General features: G+C 37.5%; 1 protein-coding gene across 5 annotated transcripts in view; it reads left to right on the top strand.

Annotated features, from left to right (window-relative positions):
- ANO10 (anoctamin 10) overlaps positions 1-13,156 on the top strand; it is a 260,737-nt gene that overhangs the window by 175,190 nt on the left and 72,391 nt on the right. The window lies entirely within an intron of this gene.

Raw genomic sequence — 13,156 nt, 5'->3', positions numbered from 1 at the left:
AACAAAGCCTCAGCTGATTTCATAGGGAGCTCTGAAGCTGGAATGGCCAGGTTATTGTTTTCCATCCTGATAGACTAGTCAGTGGGTACAGTAGCCTCAGGAGAAAGAAGCGAGTGTGGTCAAGGTGGCTCTCATCAGCTCAGGTGTGTCTTCTAGTAGCCCTTGCAGCAGCTGGGAGAATCATTCCATCAGTTCTGATGGGACATCTTGGCAGCACATCCCAGCATTCTCTGAAGTTCCCTTATACTCTGACTGTTGCCTCTCGCAAGGTCCAACTCCTTAAGCAACTGTTCCTGCAAGGATGTGCTTAGGGACTGTGACTCAAAGTAATCTCAACATTATAAACTTCAGATTTGTGCTGTGATATACTTTGAAAATAGGGAGTTTCTTCTAATCAGATTGGCGTTAACCTTATGACTATATAAAATATCAGTGCTATATTATAAAGCCTAAGCAATAGAAAACAATGCCTGGACTTCACAGATACCTAATCCATTTATAGAAGTTCATCTGTGAATGGATTAGAAGCTTAAGGAACTTATGACCAAAATGCAGTTTTTCAGGACTCTGCCAAAGTTTGAAGGAAGTGCTTTTTGAACTGTAATCCATTATATTACAAAAAGATGACATGAATGTTCTCATCAGTATTTTCCAGAGTGCAGGGTACCTTTCTTATGACTTTAGTTCATGTGGACTTGAATATTATATTCAGGAATCTAACTTCATGTTTATAACTTGATTTATAAAAGTATGTTGCAAATGACAAAGTTATTGACATATGATTTCCTTATCATAACCAGGGAATTATCTGAGACATGTAATTCTGGCATAGGTGAAAAGCTAGATATGTAATTTTTCTTTTTTTTTTTTTTCCTTCTTTTTTTGAGTTGGAATTTCACTCTTGTCATCCAGGCTGGAGTGCAGTGGGGCAATCTCAGCTCACTGCAACCTCCTGGGTTCAAGCGATTCTCTTGCCTCAGCCTCCTGAGTAGCTGGGGTTACAGGTGTCCGCCACCACACCTGGCTAATTTTTGTATTTTTAGTAGAGATGCTGTCTCACTATGTTTCCCAGGCTGATCTGGAACTCCTGACCTCAGGTGTTCTGCCCACCTCGCCCTCCCAAAGTGCTGGAATTATAGGCATGAGCCACCGTGCCTGGCTGATATATAATTTTTCACAGCCTTCGGGGCTCTGATTTTTCATGCTGTAAATTGTGTTTGTATTTTTCTAGTTTATTCCAGAAAAAAAATTCAAATATTTTTCTACTTTATTCTAAAAACAATGGCAAAAACTAGTAGAATAAAAGTCAACTGCTTACCCGTATACCAGCAGTGAACATTTGGAATTTGAAATTAAAAACATAACACCATTTACGTTAGCTCCAAAAAAAATGCAATACTTAGGTGTAAATCTAAAAATGTACAAATACAGATGAGAAAAACTGCTAAACTTGACTGAAAGAAATCAGAGAAAATATAAATAAATTGAGAGATATCCCATGTTTATGGATGGGAGGACTCTCTATTAAGATGTCAGTTCTTCTCAACTTGATGCATACATTGAACACAATCTCTGTAAAAATCCAACCAGGTTATCTTATGGATATTGACAAACTGATTCTATTGTTTATGTGGAGTGGCAAAAGACCCAAAAGAGCCAACACAATGCTGAAGCAAAACAAAGTCAGAGGACTGGCACTACGCAAGTTCAAGACTTGCTGTAAAGCTACAGTCATGAAGACAATATGGTATTGGTGAAAGAATAGACAAATAAATAAATGGAACAAAATAACTCCAAAATAGATCTACTATTGGCAAAGGCAATTCAATGGAGAAAGGATAGTCCTTTCAACATGGGTGCTGTAACAACTGCACATCACATACCAAAAAAAAAAAAAGGAATCTAGATATGGACCTTACACCTTTAACAAAAATTAATCCCAAGTGGATCAGAAACCTAAATGTAAAACACAAAACTATAAAACTTCTAGAAGACAACATAAAAGAAAATCTAGGTGTTCTAGGATTTGGTAATTAATTACTTTTTAAATTCAGTTCAAAAGCATGAAAGAAATAATTTGTAAGTTAGACTTCTTCAAAATTAAAAACTTCTTCTCTGCAAAAGATACTTTTAAGAGAATGAAAAAAGCCAAAAACTGGGAGAAAATATTTGCAAAATATGTAAATGATAAAGGATTTGTACCCAAAATATACAAAAAACTCTTGAAACTCAACAATAAGAAAACAACCCAGCCAGGCATGGTGGCTCGCGCCTGTAATCCCAGCATTTTGGGAGACCAGGGTGGGTGAATCACTTGAGGTCAGGAGATCGAAATCATCCTGGCTAACACGGTGAAACCCCATCTCTACTAAAAATACAAAAATTAATCGGGCGTGGCATGGTGGCGGGCACCTGTAATCCCAGTTACTAAGGAGGCTGAGGCAGGAGAATCACTCGAACCCGGGAGGCAGAAGTTGCAATGAGCCGAGATTGCACCATTGCACTCCAGCCTGGGTTACAGAGCGAGACTCTGTCTCCAAAAAAAAAACAAAAGAAAAAAAAAATCCATAAACAAACAATCCAATAGCTCAGTCATTGCTGTGCAAATGCAAAATGGTACAGCCACTTTGGAGGACAGTTTTGCAGTTTCTTAGAAAACTAAGCATACTTTTACCATATGATTTAGCAGCCATGCTCCTTGGTATTTAACCAAATGGGTTGAAAACTTGTGTCCATACACAAACCTGCAGATGGATGTTTATAGCAGCTTTATTCATGATTGTCCAAACTTGGGAGCAACCAAGATGTCCTTCAGTAGATGAGTGGATAAAATTTTGTTGTACATCTATATGAGGGAATAATAATCACTGTTAAGAAGAAGAAATGAGCTATCAAGCCATGAAAAGACATGGAGGGACCTTAAATGCCGGTTCCTAAGTGGAAGAAGTCAGTCTGAAAAGGCTATATACTGTATGATTCCAAATATATAACACTTTAGAAAAGACAAAACTGTAGAGACAGTAAAAAGATAAGTGGCAGCTGGGAGTTGAGGGGGAGGGAAGAGATGCAAGGGAGGAAGTGTGGAATGAATAAGTGAACCACAGGGGATTTTTAGGGTGGTAAAACTATCATGTATGATAGCTACTGTAATGGTGGATATATGACATGATGTATGTCTCAGCTCAAACTGCTATAACAGAATACCAGACCAAGTGGCCTAAGTGACATTTATTTTTCATTCTTCTGGAAATTGAGATGTCCAAGATGAAGATGCTGGCAGATTTGATTTTTAGGCCTTCTTGAATCCTCCTGTGGTAGACAGAGGAAGCTCTAGTGTCTCTCTTCCACTTCTCATCTGGGCACTATCCCATCATTGGCGCTTCACCCTTATGACGTCATCTAAACCTAATTACCTCCCTAGCACCCTACCTCCTAAAACCATCATGTTGGAGGTTAGCACTTCAACATGTGAATTCGTGGGGACACAAACGTTCAAGCCATAACAATGCATTTGTGAAAACCTGTATAGTGAACCCTAATGTAAACTATGGGCCTTGGTTAATAATAATGTATCGTATTGGTTCATCAATTGTAGCAGATGACTAATACAAATGTTAGATCTTAATAATAGGGGAAACTGGGAGAATGACGGATATATAGCAACTCTACTTTCTGTGTAGTTTTTCTACAAAACTAAAACTGCTTTAAAAAATAAAATCTCTTAATAAAAAATAGTAGAACTTCATTAGAATTTAACATGTTCTAATATATAGTTTAAATTTAAGCCAAAAAATTAGTTGTTTGTACTTGTACAGAACTGGAATCAGTATCTTTCTTCTTTCTTCCCCTTTCTCCAATCCCTCAACCTTCTCAAATGCTTTTCATTATGAACGGAAAGTTTACAAAAAAAGCAAAATGCAAATGGCTGTTAAGTGTGTGAACAGATGCTCAACATCATTCAGAGTAAGATAGGCAAGTGGAAACTAAACTGAAACACCTGTTGTCACCTTATCAGATTGGCAGAATCCACCAGAGGGATATTACCTTGGGTTGACAAGGCTGTGGAGGACCAGGCAGTCTCATATTCAGCTGCTGATTATATATGCCTGCTTAATACCATGTACAGAACAATTTGACAGAATCTACTTAAATTACAACTGTGTGTATCCTTTGACCCAGCAGTTCTGTCTTTGGGAATGTATTCCACAAATATACTTGCCTATGCATAAAATGACAAATGTTGGAGGAAATTTATTACAGCACCCTTACTAATAACAAAAATATTTGAAATAGTGTAAATGTCCATCACTGGTTGATAAATTATGGGTGCTCTCTAGGTACTAATATGGAAAGATCTCTAATATTAGGAAATACAAAAAAGGAAAATGCTGAACAGTATTTCTGTATGCTCCTTTTATATAAAAATGGAGAAAATATTAATATATTCTGATTGTACATGTGGGCAGGAGGCACAGTGGGGCATTGGGAAGATGAGGGCAGGGGTAGGGGTATCACTATATACCTTTTTTCCTGACCATATGACTGTATTACCTTCAAACTATAGTTCAAAAAGATATAGGTATATACATTTTTAAATAACAAATTCAGAATAGCTAGGATAAATTGCTTTTGCTGTTGTTAAACCTTAAATATTATTTTTATCTACCTATGAATATTTGTCTTCCCTTGAGTGTTTTTGGTATGGCAAGACCTGAGTTGTTAAAATTGATATTGTCATTTTGTAACTGAGAGGGTCTCCCTAGTGAAAACCTGACTTTCTCAAAGAAGTAGTTCAAATTTCTCCTTACTTTTCTGACAGTAGTGTGCCTCAAGCATACCTTAAGAACATAACAAGTAATAAACCATAAACCAGTGTTTTCTTCAAGAAAATGTATCAGTGGAGAACAGAAAATGTTCTCTTTGAAAAAAATATGTAGTTATAAAAAGTTTTAGATCTTTTTTTGTTTGTTACAAATTCTCTGTTCAATTGTAAGGAATTACTCTCTCTCAGAGCAAAGACTTGCCAGTTGGCTTTACTTTTCTCATCCCCTTTCTTCTGTGTCCACTGCCTCGATACATTTTCCCCACTTCCCTTGCTCTGACAAAGATATCAACGGTTACATTAAAGCAAAACCTGAGAAGCTTAAGTTATTGCCGATAAGTTCGACAAGATTTAAATGCAATCTGAGAAGTAGAAGATGGGAAGCATTCCTTCCTGAATCCACGTGCTCTGTTAGGCCCTAAGGCACAATGAAATGTAGGACATGAACCCTGGGCCCCAAAGCTGATGACAGTGGAGGTCACAAAGTGATCACCCACTCTAAGAATTCTACACACAGTGTTATCTATATGTTTCCCTCTATGCCAGGCTTCTTGTCTTTACTCTCATCAGTGTTTGGATAGCTCCTGACAGAATAAAGGCTGGGTTTGGTGTTCTGTAATCCTAGCTCTTTGGGAGGCTGTGGGAAGATTGCTTGAGCTCAGGAGTTCAAGACCAGCCTGGGCAACATGGCAAAACCCCATCTCTACAAAAAATACAAATATTAGCCAGATGTGGTGGTGCACACCTGTAGTCCCAGGTACTCTGGAGGCTGAGGTGGGAAGATCACTTGAGCCTGGCAAGGAGAGGTTATAGTGAGCTGAGGTAGTGCCACTACACAGCCTGGGTGACAGAGTGAGACCCCATCTCAGAAACAAAAAATATCAAAATTTAAAAATGCATTTCCTCAGTTGTAGGCAGTGATATTTCTAATGTAAGGAAACATAGTCTTAGATTTGGGAGATGTAGGTCATTTTCAGGATATTCACCCTTAACCTGATAACTGGTTTAGCAGATTTTGCTGAGTTGTTTTTAGATGGTTTCTTTGGAATCCTAGTTTAATTCTTCATTGTTTTACCTGTGATTTTGGGAGACATATGTATGATAAAAGTCTTTTTAAAAGTTTTTAATTTTAAGATTTAGATTACAGAAAAGTTGACAAGCTGGAACTGATGGTTCCCATATACTCCATAGCTAGCTTCCCCTGCTTTTAACATCTAACACTGGTATAGTACACTTGTTATAATTAGTGAACAACTTTTCATATGTTATTATTAACTAAAGTTCATGCTTTATTCAGATTTCCTTAGTTTTTATCTGATAAGACTCATCTTGTATATCTCCTGCCTTGGTCCTAGACTCAGCCATTTTTCCAAGGAGCTCTGGTTCCTTTGTTTTGGACAATGGTATTAGAAACCAAGATATGTGTGCATCTCTTAATTTTTTTTTTCCCTTTTTTTTTTTTGAGATGGAGTCTTGCTCTGTAGCCCAGGCTGGAGTGCAGTAGCGCAGTCTCGGCTCACTGCAAGCTGTGCCTCCCGGGTTCACACCATTCTCCTGCCTCAGCCTCCCGAGTAGCTGGGACTACAGTCGCCCGCCACCACACCTGGCTAATTTTTTGTATTTTTAGTAGAGATGGGGTTTCACCGTGTTAGCCAGGATGGTCTCAATCTCCTGACCTCATGATCTGCCCGCCTTGGCCTCCCAGCATGTCTTAACTTTTAACCTGAATCCCTCTATTTAAGATGGATTTCTTGCAGTTAACATAGTCGAGCCTTGCTTTTTATTCTAACTCCGACATTCTTTGTCTTTGAATCGGTATATTTAAGCCACCTGGAGTGTCCTGCACCCTGCCCTCCTCGCCATGACTGTGTCAGGTGACCGCAAGAGGTCGATTGTATGTTCTGCTTGCACTGTTGTAGAGCCACCAACTTTCCTGTGGCCCCTGCGGTACCACATCTGCTTATAGCTCTCAGTTTAAGGTTTACAAATGTGTATTTCTCCATTGTGACTTAAATTCTCACTTGATACAATTAAAGTAAATGAAGTAAGTATATAGTAGAATGAAATCATAATCTTGAGATATCACTTTGCTTTGTAGGCCTTAGTTAGAGAATATTTCTGGGCACACAGTTTTTATATGTTCCTTGATTTTTTTACTTGTCAAGTGATCAAAATAATTGTTGAAAAAACAAAGCAAGCTCCAAATCACACATAACCCTCTTACAGATTTTATTTCCTTTCACCATCATCAAATCTGCTCTAGAAACCGCTTTGTGCATGAAATGTGGCTCTGAATGAGAGGAAAACAAACTTTAACACATGTAAATTGCTTTAAGCTGTATAAGATGTGTTCTTTGGTGACACAGGGCATGCCAAAGCCTTGAAAGCCAGCTTTCTTACCCCAGTGACGAATGACAACCCCATCATCTAGTGTCCCTCAATTACAACAAGCCTCTTGATTAGCAGGTCCCTACAATGGAGATTATATTTTAAGAGAGAAGAGCCAATGAGATACATGATTTAATTTATCTGTAAACCTTTAGATTATTTTCTTCTGTTCATTTGGTCTAACTGATATTTCCCCCAATCCCCTTTTCTATTAAATGATGAAATAGAGAAGGAGCTGGGTGTGGTGGCTCATGCCTGTAATCCCAGCACTTTGGGAGGCCAAGGCAGGTGGATCACCTTAGGTTAGGAGTTCAAGACCAGCCTGGCCAACATGGTGAAACCCGTCTCTACTAAAAATACAAAAAAAGTAGCCAGGCATGGTGGTGCATACCTGTAATCCCAGCTACTCAGGAAGCTGAGGCAGGAGAATCACTGGAACCCAGGAGGCGGAGGTTGCAGTGAGCCGAGATTGTGCCATAGCACTCCAGCCTGGGCAACAAGAGTGAAACTCTGTCTAAAAACAAACAAACAAAAAAAAACAAACAAAACAAACAAACAAAAACAACAAAAAAAGGCCAGGCACGGTGGCTCACATCTGTAATCCCAACACTTTGGGAGGCCGAGGCAGACAGATCACAAGGTCAGGAGATCGAGACCATCCTGACTAACATGGTGAAACCCCATCTCTACTAAAAATACAAAAAATTAGCCAGGCATGGTGGCGGGCACCTGTAGTCCCAGCTACTCGGGAGGTAGAGGTAGGAGAATGACGTGAACCCGGGAGGCAGAGCTTGCAGTGAACCGAGATTGCGCCACTGTACTCCAGCCTGGGCTCCAAAGCGAGACTCCATCGAAGAGAGAGAGAAAGAGAGAGAGAGAGAGAGAAAGAAAGAGAGAAGGAAGTAAAATACTTTTCATGCTTTTATACTGACCAGTTCTCCCTCATTTTTTGACTCTCCTAACATTTTCCCATTTTTCCCTGTATACTTCTTTTAGGTTCCAGCTTTCTATTAATCTTTATTGAGGCTCAGAAACCAATACCCCCAAATACTGCATTTTGACATGCTGAACTCAAAGTCTTTCTGATCTCCCCCATACCATCTCTCCCAAAGCATCGGATTCTCTAAAGTTCCCTTGTCTGCCTAAGGTCCAGACCTACCAAAGAAGAAAACAATTAACTGCTGATCACTTTCCTGAGTTCTCATTAACTGAATCCATATCACATCTTTTCTCCTGTTAATCTGCTTTTTGTGAGTTGATTTTTCAGCAAATCTTCAGGGGTTTGCTGTACATGTTTTAAGTCCAACTCCTTGTTCACTGGACTGATCTTGGGAAGTCGCCCATGCAGACAGCCCAAAGGCCTAGGCCTTTTGTGATATTAGCGATTCCCTGTCATTCCCTATGTGGATGCTCAGCACACCAGGAATGGAGCTTGGTTGGAGTGGAGCAACGTGAGCTGGGTCGTAGACGTAGCCCTGCCCTGAAGACGTCTTCTCAGGGTGTCCACCAGGGCGTAGGGCCTGAAGACACTGCCAGAGAATTCCTTTTAAACTCCAGGGAAGAGTCCTAGTCATGTTATTGAGACACAAATTTTGTGATGCTTTCTCATCTTTTAACAAATACATGGAAGTTAATTAACTAATTAGAGTTTTCAGTCTTTCTATACAATCTATACAAAAGGATGGCAAACCCCAGCCAAAGGACCAAATCCTCCTGCCACCTATTATTAAAGCGGTATTGGCACCCAGCTGCACCCATTTGTTTTTATATTCTACTTTTCATGTTGCAAGGAGTGGCAGAGTTGAGTAATCATGACAGAGATTGTATGCTGCAAAGCCTAAAGTATTTACTCTGTGACCTTTTAAGAAGTTTGCTGACCCTGCTGGAGATTAAGAATCTTTTGTGATAGAAATTGCATTGAATCTATAGATCACTTTGGATGATATACACATTTTAACAATATTAAGAGTTCTAATACAGCACATGAACACAGAATGTCTTTTCATTTATTTGTGTAGTCTTCAATTTCTTGTGGCAGTGTTTTCTGGTTTCAGTGTACACGTTTTTCATCTCCTTGGTTACATTTATCCCTAAGTATTTTAGTATTTTTATTCTTTTTGATGCTATTGTAAAAATGATTGATTTCTGAATTTCCTTTTCAAATTGTTCGTTAGTATATAGAAATGTTACTGATTTTTGTGTGTTGATTTTGTAGTCTACAATTCTGCTGAGTTCATTTATTAGTTCTAACGAGGGTGTGTGTGTGTATGTGTGTAGAATTAGGGTTGTCTGCATTTAAAATAATGTAATCCACGAACAGAGATAATTTTACTACTTTCCAATTTGGATACCTTTTATTTATTTTTATTTATTTATTTTCTTAATTGCTCTGACAATTAAGAAAGTACTGGACTTCCAGTACTTTGTTGACAAGAAGTGGCAAGACTAAGCATTCGTCACCATGTTCCTGATCTTAAAGGGAAAGCTTTCAGTTTTCCATCACTTGATATGATGTTAGCTCTAGGCTTCTTCATATATAACCTTTAGTATGTTAAGATAATTTCTTTCTACTCCTAGTTTGTTGAGTGTTTTTATCATGAAAGGGTATTGAATTTTTGTCATATAATTTTTCTGCATCAATTAAAATAATGTGGTTTGTCCTTCATCCTGTTAGTGTGGTGTATCATGTTGATTGGTTTACATATGTTGTTCCATCCTTGTAGTTCAGGAATAAATCCCACTTGGTCATGCTGTGTAATTTTTTTAATGTGTTGTTGAATTTGGTTTGCTAGTATTTTGTTAAGGAATTTGCATCAGTATTGATTAGGGATATTGAACTATGGTTTTCTTTTTTAATTATGTCTTTGGTTTTGGTATCACAGTGATATTGATCTCATAAGATGAGTTTGGAAGTATTCCCTTCTAGTCAGTATTTTGCAAGAATTCGAGATGTATTGCTGGTAATTCTTTAAATGTTTGGTGAAATTCACCCATGAAGCTCTCTGGTCCTGGGCTTTTCTTTGTTGATAGGTTTTTCATTACCGATTCAATCTCCTTACTAGTATAGTTCTGTTCAGATTTTTTTCTTCATGATTCAGTTTTGGTAGGTTGCATGTTTCTAGGAATTTATTTATTTCTAGTTTATCCAGTTTAGTGGTGTATAATTGTTCTTAGTCATTTCTTATATTTTATTTCTGTGGCATCAGTTGTAATGTTTCTTCTTACATTTCTGATTTTTGCTATATGAGTCTTTTTCTTCATTAGTCTAGCTAAGGATTTGTTAATTTTGTTGATCTTTTCAAAAGACCAACTCTTACTTTTGTTGACTTTTTTTTTTTTTTGGCTGTTGTTTTTGTATTCTCTTTTTTATTTTTGCTCTCATCTTTATTACTTCCTTTCTTCTGCTAACTTTAGTTGGTTCTTTTTGTAGTTTCTTGAGGTTCAAGTCAAGTTATTGACTTGAGATCTTTCTTTCTTTTATAATGTAAGCATTTACCACTATAAACTTCCCTCTTAGTACTGTCATTGCTATGTCCCATAAGTTTTGGTGTGTTGTGTTTTTGTTTTCATTTGTTTCAAGATATTTTCTGATTTCCTTTGTGATTTCTTCTTTGACTCATTGGTTGTTCAAGAGTGTGTTAATTTCCACAATTTGTGAATTTTCCAGTTTCCTTTTGCTTTTGATTTCTAGTTCCATTCCATTTGGTCAGAAATGATACTTGGTATGATTTCAGTCTTTTTAAATTTGTTAAGGTTTGTTTTGTGGCCTAAGGTATGATCTATACTGGAAAATCTTTTATATGGACTTGAAAAGAATGTTTATTCTTTGTTACTGGGTAGAGTGTTCTGTATATATCTATTAAGTTAAATTGGTTTGTGATGTTAAGTCCTCTGCTTCCTTATTGATCTTATGTCTGATTGTTTTATCCATTATTGAAGTGCAGTATTGAAATTTCCCACTGGTACTGGTTAGTGTTCATTTCTCCCTTCAATTCTGTCAATATTTGTTTCATATATTTGGTACTGTGATGTTAGATGCATATACAATTATAATTGTTATGTCTTCTTAGTAAATTGACCCTTTCATTTTTACATAATATCCTCCTTTGTCTCTTATAACCGCTTTTTAATTAAAGTCTGTTTTGTCTGATGTAAGTATGGTCATTCTGGCTCTCTTCTTGTTACCATTTTCATGGTAAATGAAAATGAGCATTTTTCCTCATTCGTGAACTTTCATTATATGTATGTCTTTACATCTGCAGGTAATTGGATCTTGTTTTTTGTTTTGTTTTGTTTTTTTAAAATCCATTCAGCCACTCTACGTCTTTTGATCAGGGGGTTTAACCCATTTACACTTAAAGTAATTACTGATAGAGCAGACTTACAATTGCCATTTTGTTTATTGCTTTCAGTATGTCTTGTAATTATTTTGCTGCACTTTTTCTGTCTTGCTGCCTTCCTTTGTATTTTGTTGATTTTTTTTTTTTTTTTTTTTTTTTTGGTAAGAACTTGCTTTGATTCCTTTCTCATTTTCTTTTTTGTATCTTTTACAGATATTTTCTTTGTAGTTACCATGGGGATTACATAAAATATCTTATAGTTGAAACTGATAAAAACTTTAGCAGCATGCAAAAAAATCTTCTCCTTTACATTTTCTCCTCACCACTTTTTATTATCAGTGTCACAAAGAACATTATTTCTTTTTTGAGACAGGGTCTCACTGTGTCACTCAGGTTGGAATGGAGTGGCACAATCACAGCTCACTGCAAACACAACTTCCCTAGGCTCAGGTGATCCGCCCACCTCAGCCTCCTGAGTAGCTTGAACTATAGGCATGGGCCACCATGCCTGGCTAATTTTTGTATTTTTTTTTTTGTGAGACAGGGTTTTACCATATTGCCCAGGCTGGTCTCAAACTCCTGAGGCTCAATGATTCACCCACCTAGGCCTCTCAAAGTGCTGGAATTATAGGCATAGTACCCGGCCACAAATTACATTTTTTCATCTATTAGTATTCTTTTGTAGTTAGTTTTATGTTTTTATCTTTTAAAGTGTATACTAGAATTAAAAGTGATTTATATACCACCATCGCATTATTAAAGGATTTTTTGTTTGTCTGTATATTTACGTTTACTAGAGAGTTTATTTTTTCTTATGCTGTTGTGTTGCTGTCTAGTGTCCTTGAGCTTCTGCTTGAAGGGAATGCCTATTATGTGTAAGGCAGTTGTAGTAGTGATGAAATCCCTCCGCTTTTGCTTATCTGAAAGGTCTTTATTTCTCTCCTATGTTTTTGAAGGATGATTTTTCCTGGTATAGAATTCTTGGTTGGGAGTTTTTCTTTCAGTACTTTGAATATGTCATCTTGTTCTCTTCTGGCCGCCAGTCTTTCTGCTGAGAAATCTGCCGATAATCTGGGAATTCCCTTGTACATGATGAGTTACTTTTCTCTTGCTGCTTTCAAGATACTCTCTTTGTCTTTGATTTTGACAGTTTGATTATAATGTGTCTTGGTGTAGGCCTCTTTGGGCTCATCTTAGTGGGATTCCTTTCAGCTTCTTGAATTTGGATGTACATTTCCTCGGATTTGGGAAATTTCCAGCTATTATTTCCTCAAATAAGTTATGTTCCCATTTCTTTCCCTCTCTTCTCCTCTGGAACTCTTATAATGCATAATTGGTCCAGTTGATGGTCACTTTTCTTCTTGTGTTGTTTTTGTTCCTGTGACTCAATAATTTCCAATGACCTATCTGAGTTCACTGATTCTTTTTTTCTGCTTGTTCAAATCTGCTATTGAACCTCACTAGTGAATTTTTCTTTTTTTTTTTTTTGAGACAGAGTTTCACTCTTGTTGCCGGGGCTGGAGTGCAGTGGTACTATCTCGGCTCACTGCAACCTCTGCCTCCTGGATTCAAGCAATTCTCCTGCCTCAGCTTCCCAAGTAGCTGG

The sequence above is a fragment of the Mandrillus leucophaeus genome, unplaced genomic scaffold, assembly GCF_000951045.1.
Source record: "Mandrillus leucophaeus isolate KB7577 unplaced genomic scaffold, Mleu.le_1.0 Scaffold829, whole genome shotgun sequence".
NCBI lineage: Eukaryota > Metazoa > Chordata > Mammalia > Primates > Cercopithecidae > Mandrillus > Mandrillus leucophaeus.
Note: the sequence above shows the minus strand (reverse complement) of the source record. Positions and strands in the feature narration are given on the sequence as shown.